General features: G+C 43.7%; 1 long non-coding RNA gene across 2 annotated transcripts; it reads right to left on the minus strand.

Annotated features, from left to right (window-relative positions):
• Positions 1–758: 758 nt before the first annotated feature.
• On the minus strand, positions 759–6,344 carry LOC143927007 (uncharacterized). Of its 2 annotated transcripts, none has more exons than XR_013262200.1 (3): positions 6,224–6,344; positions 924–1,522; positions 759–820 (listed from the first exon to the last, which is right to left on the minus strand). It is a non-coding gene; the product is annotated as an uncharacterized LOC143927007 (long non-coding RNA). The 2 variants fall into 2 exon arrangements; XR_013262199.1 differs by lacking the exon at positions 6,224–6,344 and adding an exon at positions 2,086–2,322.
• Between the last annotated feature and the right edge of the window lie 6,364 nt (positions 6,345–12,708).

Genomic DNA, 12,708 nt, shown 5'->3' on the forward strand with positions numbered 1-12,708 from the left:
TTGTGCCACCTACACAGTGTACAGCTAAAGCTACCCCAATTGCTGGTATTCTGCTGGTCCTATACCACAGGCAGCTGCAGCAATTACAGTTGGTGTATTGTGCCACCTGCACGGTGTACAGCTAAAACTACCCCAATTGCTGGTGTTCTGCTGATCCTACACCACAGGCAGCGCCAGTAATTACAGTTGGTGTATTGTGTCATCTGCACAGTGTATGCCTAAAGCTACCCCAATTTTTGGTGTTCTGCTGATTCTATCTGCAGGCAGATGTAGCAATTACAGTCGGTGTACTGTGTCATCTGCACAGTTTGCACCTAAAGCTACCCCAATTTCTGGTGTTCTGCTGATCCTATACTGCATGCAGCTCCATTAATTACAGTTGGAGTATTGTGTCATCTGCACAGTGTGCACCTAAAGCTACCCCAATTGCTGGTGTTCTTCAGATCCTATACCACAGGCAGCTGTAGCAATTACAGTTGGTGTTTTGTGCCACCTACACAGTGTACAGCTAAAGCTACCACAATTGCTGATGTTCTGCTTGTCCTATACCACAGGCAGCTGCAGCAATTACAGTCGGTGTATTGTGCCACCTGCACAGTGTACAGGTAAAACTACCCCAATTGCTGGTGTTCTGCTGATCCTACACCACAGGCAGCGCCAGTAATGAGAGTAGGGGGAGCATACTAGCGCCCCCTACATATGGGAATAGGGACAAGGGAATTTCAGTTAGATTTTATAACAGTAATTAATTGGTTACTTACCTGGTCACCTGATCAATCCTCCAGAATATTCTACAGTTACATCAGGTGATCCAACGAACCTATGAAAACAAACAGAAGGTTATAAAAGGAAAACAACCAACGAATTTCTTCAGAACGACGGTTGCAGCAGAAGAAAAAGGCGCCCCTACATCGTTCTCTTACCTGCCTTGCATTCTTTGCTGCGTCAGCTAATGGAGAGGGCCTCTGCTCTGGATGGTGATGCCTGGATGAAGTTCTGTTTGTCTTCCGGCCCATCTACGGCTTCTTCACCTCCTTTGTCTACCCCTTTCCAGGCTGTAGTTCCAGGTCTTCCTCCTTCTTCATCCGCTCTGCCCTCCGCAGTTCTGATGCGATTATGCGATTCTGCTTGTCCTCAGGTCAGTCTTCAGCTTTTTCTCCGGGGTTGCCTCCTCCCTTCCATGCCATAATTCCGGGCCTTTCTCCTGTTTCCTCGGCTCTCCCCTCCGCCGTTCCGCCGCCATCTTTTTCAATTTCAGAGGATACAGTTGCTCAGCTGTCCTCTCTTCCTTCACAGTCCCTTCCTCCTATGGCTCCTCCTCCTGTGCATCAAATTATTCCCCCCTCCGGAAACTCAGAAGCTGGCTTCTTGGTTCCTCTGCCAATGAGTGATTCCTCCACTGCAGCGTCATCTGTTGCTAGGCAGACTTCGGAAAGCGATGCTGGAGCATGCGCAGTTGCCACTGGACGTCCACAGAGGAATAGACAGAGGCCGGTTCGCTGGATCGAATCCAGGTACCAGCCTGTGAAGAAGAAAGCAAAAGTTAAAGGTAACAATAATAGTTCCCAATTTCATTGTAATTCTTCTTTTAATAATGACTTTTATATGCATTCTTTGAGAGTAAATGAGCAAGTTGCTGAAGGGATGGAAAATGTTATTTCGTCAGCTGTTCAGCTTACTAATAATTCATTCGCTGATAAAGATGATTTATTGCCGTCTGCTAATCTGATTGGTACTACACCTTTACCGAATAATTCTGTGCATAATGTTCCATCTCCTTCATTTTGCAATATATTGCCTTCTGTTTCTTTACCCTTACCTGATACTTTATCTGCTGTTTCTCATTCCACTCCTTCTGTTACAGAATCGCATAACTTATTAGCAAATTCTGCATCGCTTGCTGATGTACAGCCAGGAAGTTCTGCACAAGTTTCGTCTTTGATGACTGCATCTTCTCAGGCTGGTGTACAGCCTGGGGATAGAGGTGAGTCTGAACAATTACGTTCGTTGTTGTCTTCGTTTAATTCCTTTACGGATTATTTCAAGCGTTGCATTAACAATTTATCGGTTAATTCTGACTCTCACCTATTTCAAATGTTATGCATTCAGAAGTTTTGCCTTCGGCGTTTTCTGCGCCGGCTATTACTCAGTTATCGGTTCCTTCAATCCCTGAGAGTTGCTTTAAAGAAGCATTGGTTTGCGAGTTGTCACCTCTTGGTTTTCATTTGTCAGCAACTGTTAAAGAGAAAATCTGGAAAGGTGATTATGTTGATATTCTTTCCCTTCTCCCTTCTTTTAAAGAGAACCGTTTAGAAAAGAAAGGATCTGAAGATGACAGACGCAAATCGGCTCCTCGTTCTTTTAATAACTGGCTTCAAGCCTTTTGCATTTTTGCGAGCGTTATGGGTGAAAAACACCCTGAATTGTGTTGTGGAATGTTTCAACATGTTGAGATTATTCTTGAAGCTTTTAAAAAAAATTCTGGTCTTGCATGGTTCTATTATGATGAATCGTTCCGTCATTAGAAATGGGGTTCCAAGGATGTTGGTTTGTGGCTCAATCTCTTGATTCCTAAGAAACAATTGCTTCCTTCTCCATCTTTGCAACCGGCTCCTTTCAGGAAAGGTCTCTGTTTCGGATTTAATGAAGGACAATGTAAATGGCCTAATTCTTGCCGTTACAAACACGAATGTGCCATATGTTCTGGTAATCACCCGTCTTTTAGTTGTTTTAAAAAATCGGCTACTAATGTCCCATCTAATGTGCGGGATAATTTTCGTACTGGCGGCAACTCCAGTGAAGCTAGTCGAAATGTTGCCATTTCTGCAAATTTGGCCAGATCGTCTGACAGCGGATCTCATAATTGATGGTTTTTCACACGGTTTTCGATTGCCAATTTTTGACGGCTCAGGTTGCATCTGTCATGAAAATCTTCCTTCTGTCAAGCGTTTTCAAGGGGTAGTTGCGGAAAAAATAAGTTAAGAAGTCCGCGAAGGCCGTGTGGCAGAGCCGTTTTCTTCCCCGCCTTTTATGAATTTTAGAGTGTCCCCTCTTGGTTTAATACATAAAAAAGATAAGGGTAGTTTTCGTTTGATACATCATCTTTCGTACCCTCTGGGCGCTTCGTTGAATGATAGTATCGATCCTCTTGATAGTTCTGTTACGTATTCTTCATTTGACGATGCGGTTTCTAGGATTCGTATGTTTGGTCAATCCGCTTTGCTAGCAAAGGCGGACATCAAGTCAGCTTTTCGTTTACTGCCTATTCATCGCTCTGCATACAGCTCCTTGGGTTTTTGCTTTGAGGGTGCGTTTTATTTAGATAAAAGCCTTCCTTCATTGTCTTGTAAATATTTTGAAGCTTTTGCTTCTTTCCTTGAATGGGCGGTTTCGTTTCAAGCTAATTCCACTAATATTATTCATTACTTGGACGATTTTTTATTTTTTGGTCCCGCTGATTCTTTACATTGTTTTTATTTGTTTAGTGAATTCCGTGTTTTATGTGCACGTTTTGGTATTCCCCGGGCGATGGAAAAGACTGTGTGGCCCACTACCTGTCTGGAATTTTTGGGGATTACTATTGATACTTTTTTGATGGAATGTCGCCTCCCTTCTGAAAAACTTGTTAAGTTGCGTCAGTTGGTTTCCTTGGTTGTATCTAAACGAAAGGTCACAGTGAAAACGTTGCAATCTCTGTTGGGAATGCTTGCCTTCGCCACTCGCATAATTCCTATGGGTCGTATTTTTTCTAAAAGGCTCTACAAAGTCTTAGCGGATTATAAGTCGCCGTTTCATTTTGTTCGTCTCTCCTCTGAGCTGATCTCGGATCTATTGGTTTGGGATTGATTTTTATCTACCTATAATGGTTGTTCAATTCGGCAAGCCCCGTTTTGTGACTCTTCAGCTATTTCACTATGTACTGATGCGGCTGGTTCAATTGGTTACGGCGCTTTTTGGCAGGGTCACTGGTCTATGGCTTTTTGGCCTACTTCTTGGGTCGAGCAGGGTCTTACCAAAAATATAGTTTTGCTTGAAATTTTTCCTATTTTGGTGGCCCTTGATCTTTGGGGCGATCGACTTAGGAATTGTCGCATTCTCTTTCACTCTGATAACAAGGGCGTTGAATATGCAGTAAATTGTTTGACATCTAAATCGTTACCAGTGTTAGCAGTTTTGAGAAAGTTAGTTTTTTATTGTTTGAATTTCAATTTATGGATTAAGGTCAAGTATATTCCAGGTAATATTAATTTAATTGCTGATTCTTTGTCACGTTTTCAGCTCGATCGATTTCGCAGTTTGGTACCCGAAGCGGATCCAATTGGTTGTCCTTGCACGGAAGCGTTGTGGTCAGTGGTTTGCCCTCCGTAGTTTCGTCCATTTCCAATTCTTTGGCACCTTCCACGCGGGCGCAATACAACACCGCGTGGTCACTTTGGTGTTCCTTTTTAAACTCTAAACTCATTGATGTGAATCATTTTTCTGAAGCCTTGGTTTTAGCCTTTGTTGAATTTATGATGCTTCATTCTTATTCATATTCTCATATCGTTAAAATTTTAGCAGGCGTTTCCTTTTTTTTAATAAGATGAGAGGGTGGCCTCCTTGCACTCATTATTTTCAGTCGTTCAGGCTCTTAAAGGATATCGCAAGTTGCACTTCCGAGTTGATGATTGAGTTCCTATTACTTCGATCATTTTGCAACGTCTCTTGGTTGCGTCCTCTGTCATTTGTTTTTCGGATTATGAATCCATTCTTCTGCAAGTTTCCTTTTGCCTTTGTTTTTTCGGTGCATTTCGCATTTCCGAATTGTTGCCTAAATCTTCTTCTGCTTCAGGAGGTTTGTTGTTGTCTGATGTTTTTATGAAGGAGGATCACGTAAAAATTTTATTACGCTTCAGCAAAACTGACCAGTTGGGGAAGGGTCGCTGGATTGTAATTCACAAAATGAGCGATTCCCCTCTTTGCGTCTTCTCTTTGTTGTCGAAATTTTTATTGTTACGTCCACTACACGGTAGCCTTCTTTTGGTACATGCTTCTGGCATCCCACTTACACAATACCAGTTCAGGGTTATTTTGAAAAAATGCCTGATATTTTTGGGATTGCAGCATTTGAAAATTACCACCCATTCCTTTCGCATCGGAGCGGCAACTGAAGCAGCTGCGCTGGGTTTTTCTTCCACTGAAATTAAAAGTTTGGGTGGTTGGCAGTCTAACTGTTTCAAATCTTATGTGAGACCTAATTTATGTTTTTCTGCTTTGTAGGGGCTCCTTGTGTGGTGTGGATAATCGGACATTCGTTCGTTTTCTGGGCTGAAACCAGAGCTTCATTGCGCTACTACGGCCTCAACCTAGGTCTTGATGATTCCTCCTATAAAGTACTTTGGTTTGGATGCAGAGGAATGTCGTGGTTTGAACTTCAGTTATCGATTCGTGCTCGGCTTTCTTCTCACCCTCAACCTTCTATTATTATTTTACATGTAGCTGGTAATGATTTAGGTTTTGTTAAAACTTTAGATCTGGTTGCGCAAATGAAAACAGATCTTACTCATCTTCACGATATTCTGCCATCGTCTGTTTTAGTTTTTTTTTTCTGAAATTATCCCTCGGTTAAAATGGTTGGTTGATCCAACGCATTTCTTTTTGGAAAAAATTCGTAGACGTGTAAATAGATTTCTTGAGAAATTTATGCCTTTGATAAATGGACTGTCCTTCCGTCATGTCGATTTGGAGGGTGGTTTGCCTGGTTTATATCGTTCAGATCAGGTGCATTTATCTGCTATTGGCAATGATATTTTTAATTTGGATTTTATTGCTTGTATTGAATTGGCCTTGGCCCGGGTGGGGTGCCAGGCTCCTTGAGTTTAAGGAGCCTGGCGTGTGGTATAGTGTTTTGTTATTACTTTATGGGTTCGAGCTTTCAAAGCTGAACCTTTTTTGGTATTTTATAATCTAAAGATGATTATAAAGGTTATATTGTCAATGTGTGCATATTTTCAATGTTAAGTTGGCTAATATGTATATCGTCATGCCAATAAAATAAAGGGCCGCGGCCATTCATACCACAGATGTGAGTTATTAGCTTTATTTTATTTAAAGTCATTAAGAAATTAAATTTGTCCTCTAGTCCCATGAGAGTAGGGGGAGCATACTAGCGCCCCCTACATATGGGAATAGGGACAAGGGAATTTCAGTTAGATTTTATAACAGTAATTAATTGGTTACTTACCTGGTCACCTGATCAATCCTCCAGAATATTCTACAGTTACATCAGGTGATCCAACGAACCTATGAAAATAAACAGAAGGTTATAAAAGGAAAACAACCAACGAATTTCTTCAGAACGACGGTTGCAGCAGAAGAAAAAGGCGCCCGCCCTCCCCTCCCAATGTCCCGGTCCTTCCCTTCCCTCCCCCGTTTTTATTTGGTAGCCATCTTTTAATTTTCATTGTTGGTATAGTGTTTTGTTATTACTTTATGGGTTCGAGCTTTCAAAGCTGAACCTTTTTTGGTATTTTATAATCTAAAGATGATTATAAAGGTTATATCGTCAATGTGTGCATATTTTCAATGTTAAGTTGGCTAATATGTATATCGTCATGCCAATAAAATAAAGGGCCGCGGCCATTCATACCACAGATGTGAGTTATTAGCTTTATTTTATTTAAAGTCATTAAGAAATTAAATTTGTCCTCTAGTCCCATTACAGTTGGTGTATTGTGTCATCTGCACAGTGTATGCCTAAAGCTACCCCAATTGCTGGTGTTCTGCTGATTCTATCTGCAGGCAGATGTAGCAATTACAGTCGGTGTACTGTGTCATCTGCACAGTTTGCACCTAAAGCTACCCCAATTTCTTGTGTTCTGCTGATCCTATACTGCATGCAGCTCCATTAATTACAGTTGGAGTATTGTGTCATCTGCACAGTGTGCACCTAAAGCTACCCCAATTGCTGGTGTTCTTCAGATCCTATACCACAGGCAGGTAGCTGCAGCAATTACAGTCGGTGTATTGTGGCATCTGCACAGTGTACGCTTAAAGCTACCCCAATTGCTTGTGTTCTCATAGTAATAATACTACAGGCAGGCAGTTGATTCTGCTAGCTGCAGTATAATCAGTATATACGTCCCAGCTTTGTGTAGCTACATCTCCCTGCAGGCCATTAGTATGTCTGGAAGGCCAGCAAGAAGAGGCAGACAGTCACAAGCCAATAAAAGAGGGCAAGCAGGCTCTGCGTCTAGAGGCAACAGTGCTGGTCATGGACACGGTACATGGGATACACTTGACCTTATTTTCGGCATCTGGGCGTGTTGAGCCGCAACATACCAAAGACTTGGTAGAGTGGATGACCAAGCCCTCCTCATCCTCCTCATCCTCTCTCACCCAGGCTCAGGGTACTGGCAAAGTAGCTGCCAACGCGGCCTCTTCCCTTGTCTCAATGGCATCAGTCACTGCTTCCCTAGCCACACCATGTCCTCCTCCTGAGGACTTCCCCTGAACTGTTTGAACACAGTGTTGGGTACAGGCTCCATGAGGATTCCCAGCGTTCTGAAGGCTCTGATTGTGATACCCAGCTAGATGAAGGTAGTAACATGAGCCCAGAGAGAGGGGATGCCCAAGAAGGACAGCAATCTGGCAGTCATGTTCCCCCAGCTGCAGCATACTGCCAGGTTTGCTCCAGTGATGAGGAGGGAGGGGATGAGGAGGTCATTTACTCCATATGGGTGCCTGATAGGAGAGAGGAGGAGGCACATCTCCAACGAGGCAGGATGCCCTCCAGGGGCCAGCTTAAGGGCAGCACGACTGCATCACACCGCAGAGCTCCGCCTGTGCAGAGCAATGCCTCTGCGTGTTGTTCCAAAAGTTCTTTGGTGTGAGCCTTTTTTGAGATGAGTGCATCAGATCGCACCACTGCTATTTGTCTCAAGCATATCTCGTGTGGCCAAAACATCAGCTGCTTGGGCACCACATGCTTGACCAGACATATTTTCTAAATGTATATTTATTTATTGAAAAAAAATATTTTTTTTACACAACAGAAAAAATATACTTCTGGTATAAACAATCAATGTTGTCATGGCAAGTATAACATCAAAAACCGCAGGCGAGTTACAAAGTATTAAGACACATATAGGTCATGGTTGGGGATACACCACAGGTTTGGATACAAACGTTGCATAGACATAAAAGAGAAAAAGAAAAAAAAAAGAAAATGTAAATTGTAGAATAAGTATGGAGTATGAATCCTGAGACCGAACCCTGATGATACATTCCTGGAGGTTTGCATTACCATATCAAGGCCTTACCTCCGGATTGAATGGGGAGTTATCCCACCTATCCCATAGCTTTGAAAATTTGGGTAAGGAATCCTGGACCAGTGCCGTCATGTGTTCCATCCTACGTATTTGTGCAATGGCGGAAATTAGCTGTGAGTGCATGGGGGGGTGGGAGACAACCAGAGGGCAGGTATTATTTGTTTGGCGGCTAAGAGAATAAATGGCATTAACTTCTTGCCGTGTTTAGAGAGAGACGGAATTGGCAGGCCTAACAAGTAGTGTGTGAGGTTCAATGGGATATCTATCCCCAGCACTGATTGGAGTAGGGATTGGACCAAGAACCAGAAAGGTACAATTATTGGACAGCTCCACAAAATATGATAATGGGTACCATCATTCCGCAAACACCTCCAGCATAATCTAGATAATGAGGTATCATATTTATGTAACACTTCTGGGGTTCTGTACCAAAACATCAAAACCTTATAGGCTGTATCTCTCTGATCCACGCACCTGGAGACTTTAGAGGTGGAAAACCAGATCTCTTGCCATTGAGAGAGGGAGAAAGGGGTCGGTAGAATCTTGGCCCACCTCCTCATGTAGATGTGGGAATCCATTGTAGGTGCCATTGAATTGTGGAGTATCTTATATATGGATGATATGAGGCCTTTTTGATAGGGGTCCTGAGTGCACAAAGTCTCAAAGGCGCTAGGTTTATCTAAGGTCATGGTAGGTGATTTGGAATGGAAATAGTGTTTGAATTTGAGGTATGAAAAGAAGAGTTGGTTCGGAATGTCATGTTTATTTTGAAGCTCTGGGAAGGGCAGAAGTTTATTGTACACCAGGTGTACTAAATGGCGGAGTTGGAATATGCCTGATCTAAACCATGGGAACATATTCTTCTCAGAGAGGCTATCTGGCAGGTCGGGGTTGAAAATAACATTCAACAGGGGTGGGCATGGAGAAGAGAGAGATTACTTCCTATGACATTTTTTCCATATGGACAAGGTAAATTGCATTGGCCCAAGATTTATGTGTCTGAGCTGGGCTCAGAGCAGGGATGGAAATGACTGGTAACGCTCATCTCCAGTTCCGACCATCTACTGGTAGCGAAATACGACGACCAGGAGATGGTTGCCAAGAAGTGGGCTTCTTAGGCCGCGTACACACGGGCGGACTGTATGGCCTACTTAGTCAGTCGAAACACATTTCAGCGGTCAGTCCGCTCGTGTGTGGGCTTCAGCTGACCTTTTCAGCGTGCAGTCTGGCGTACTAAGTATTTCGGATTTTTCGAAATTCTGTCCGACATACTTTGGTTTCAGCGGACAATCCGCTCGTGAGTAGGCTCGTTTGACGGACTAAGAATGACGCATGCTCAGAAAGGATTTACACGGCGGAAAGGTGCATTGCTGTGTATTGGACTTCCTATTTCTAGTCCCGTCGTACGTGCTGTACACGTCATCGCGCAAGCTTTCGACGGACTGTTTGTGCATCCGTGTGTGGTCAAGTCTGTTCATTCGAAAGTATGACGGACTGTCCGTCGGATTGTATGACGGACTAAGTAGGCCATACAGTCCGCCCGTGTGTACGCGGCCATAGTAATACTTCACAATGTCAGGTGCTCCCACTCCTCCATGGGAACGTGGAGCATAAACCACGTGTGAGCAATTCTGTGTGATTTATTCCCCCAAATAAATTTAGTGAAGGCCCGTTGGATATTTCTGAGTTGTGACATGGGGATAGCGATTGGCAAAGTTTCGAAGAGGTATAGGAATTTAGGAAGTGTGGCCATTTTAAGTACATTAATCCTACCCAGAAGGGACAAAAGGCAATCTGTCCATCTACGGAGTAAGCTGTGCGTTTCCGCAATTAGGGAGATAAAATTAGCTTCGTATAGGGAGCGATATGTCGCCGTTAAATGAATGCCAAGGTATTTAACGGACACTGGGCACCAGTGATAGGGAAAATTGTGCTGCAAAGAAGCAAGGAGCGAGGGAGGTATGTGGATGGGAAGCGCTTCGGTTTTAGTTGTATTAACTTTATACCCCGAGAGTTTTCTCAATGTGTTTAAAAGGGTGTGAAGGTTGGGGAGGGAGATATGTGGTTTCGTCAGGGTGAGGAGTATATCGTTGGCAAAAAGAGACAGCTTATACTCCTGCTGTCTCAGGGAGACTCCGCTTACATCTGGGTTCTCCCGGATGGCTGCAGCCAGAGGTTCAAGGCATAGTATAAACAGTAAAGGGGAAAGAAGACAACCCTGTCTGGTGCCGTTGCTGTGAGTAAATAATGGAGATACATAAGATGCCAATTGAACCTGGGACGTGGGAAGAGAATATAGAGCCTGTAGGGCCGAAATAAAGGAACCAGAGAGACCAAAACGCTTAAGCGTGGCAAACATGTAAGGCCATCCAAGCCTGTCAAATGCTTTTTGCGCATCTAAGCTCAGGATAATGGCAGGGCGAGATGTTTTGTCGAGCAGGTCTATAAGGTCAATGGTGTGCCTGGTGTTGTTACCCGCCCGTCTTCCCAAGACAAACCCCACCTGATCATTATGGACCAGGGTAGGAATCATAGAGGAGAGTCTGTTGGCTAAAAATCTTATAATCGGAGTTGAGTAAAGCTATGGGTCTATAGTTGTCCGGTAGGGTGGGGGATTTGCCCGGCTTCGGGATAACCGTGATATGTGAATGTAAAAACTGGAGGTAGGGTTTAATTCCTTTCCGTAGAGAAGTAAAAAGGTTCAGTAAGACCCCTTTCACACCAGGGCGTCTTGCAGGCGCTATAGCGTTAGAAATAGTGCCTGCAATCCACCCTAAAGAAGCTGCACCATTGTCTGTAGTGTGAAAGCCCCGAGGACTTTCACACTACAGCGGTGCGCTGGCAGGACGTCAGAAAAAAGTCCTGCCAGCAGCTTCTTTAGAGCGGTGAAAGAGCTGTGTGTTTACCGCTCCTCCACCGCTGCTCCCCATTGAAATCAATGGGGCAGCGCTGTAATATCACCGGCAAAACTACGCTATTGCGGCATATTGCCGGCGATTTTAACCCTTTCGTGGCCGCTAGCGGGGGGTAAAAGCGCCCCGCTAGCCCCCGAAATGCGCCGCAAATCCGGCGGTAAAACGCCGCTAAAAATGGCGGCGTTTTACTGCCGACACAGTGGGCGGTGTGGTGTGAAAGGGGTCTTAATGAGGACTCAGAATCGGTAGGAAAGTATTATAATAGAGCTAGGGTAGCCCATCGGGACCCGGGGATTTATGGGAGGGTAGGTCTTTCACAACTGCCGCTAACTCTTCTGACGTGATAGTTGCATTGAGAGAGTCAACTTGGGATGATGACAACACGGGTAGTTTTAAAAAGGCACAGAAAGAATCAAAATTCTCCTGAGAAAACAAATGTTTGGCATCTGAGGCTAGGCAATTATACAGTTTTTTATAAAACGCACCGAAAACTTTAGACATTCTTAAGGGGCAATGAGTTGGAGTGCCATCTGCTTGAATAAGGAGTTCTGGGTAGGAATGGAACGGGCGGGGTTTGAGCTTATTCACCAGCATCCTGTGGGGCTTATTGGCGAACTCATAAAACTTCTGTTTTGCCCAAAGTAGGGCTTTGGAGCATTTATGCATATCTAATAGACATGGGCACCGTCAATAAATTCATTTCGTTCTGTTCTGTTACGGTTCGTATTAAAATTAATTTGTACTTCGTATTTTGTGTCCGAAATTCTATTTCAATTCGTATGAAATACAAATTTTCGTTAGGTTCGTTAACTTGTACAAACGTTCGTTACAATGAATTTAAAGGCAAAAATATACCTCAATATGACAGTCGATGCTGATGGAAGTTTGGTTTTTATCCGAAATATGAAATTCCGTTGAAGAATTTCCTATCTGAAATACGAATTTTCGTTAGATGAGGGGCTCCCACCATCCCTGTGCTGTGCTGACTTCCTCCTGGGGATTCATAAACAAAAGTTTGTATTTCGTACAAAATTCGGACGCATGGCAATTCGTATTTCGGATCCTCCCGAACGTACGAATTTTGAGAAATTCGTACAAATTTGAGATTCGTACGAAACGAATTGCACATGTCTAATATCTAAGGACTTCAACCGTTCACGTAAAGAGGTCACTGTGCGCAGACGTGTCACGGTAGGAGAGGCCAAGAGCAGACCTTCTGCTTTTCGCAATTGTGAGATAATGTCTAGTCTCTGTGCCATCGAATCTCGCTTAAGGCGGGAGCCGGCTGAAATACACACGCCTCTGAAAAAAGCCTCATGTGCCTCCCATAGGGTGGACACGTCCCGCACAGACTCTTCATTCATTTGGAAGAATTTGGTTAAATTTGGGGATAAATGGGTTTCAGTGACCGGATCGCGTAGGAGAAAGTCGTTAAGTCTCCAGTGACAGGTTCTAGGTGTAGAGGAGGAAAGTGTAAGATCAAG

Source organism: Lithobates pipiens, unplaced genomic scaffold, assembly GCF_037356315.1.
Source record: "Lithobates pipiens isolate NorthernLeopardFrog02 unplaced genomic scaffold, aLitPip1_a1.2 Scaffold_23, whole genome shotgun sequence".
Taxonomy (NCBI): Eukaryota; Metazoa; Chordata; class Amphibia; order Anura; family Ranidae; genus Lithobates; species Lithobates pipiens.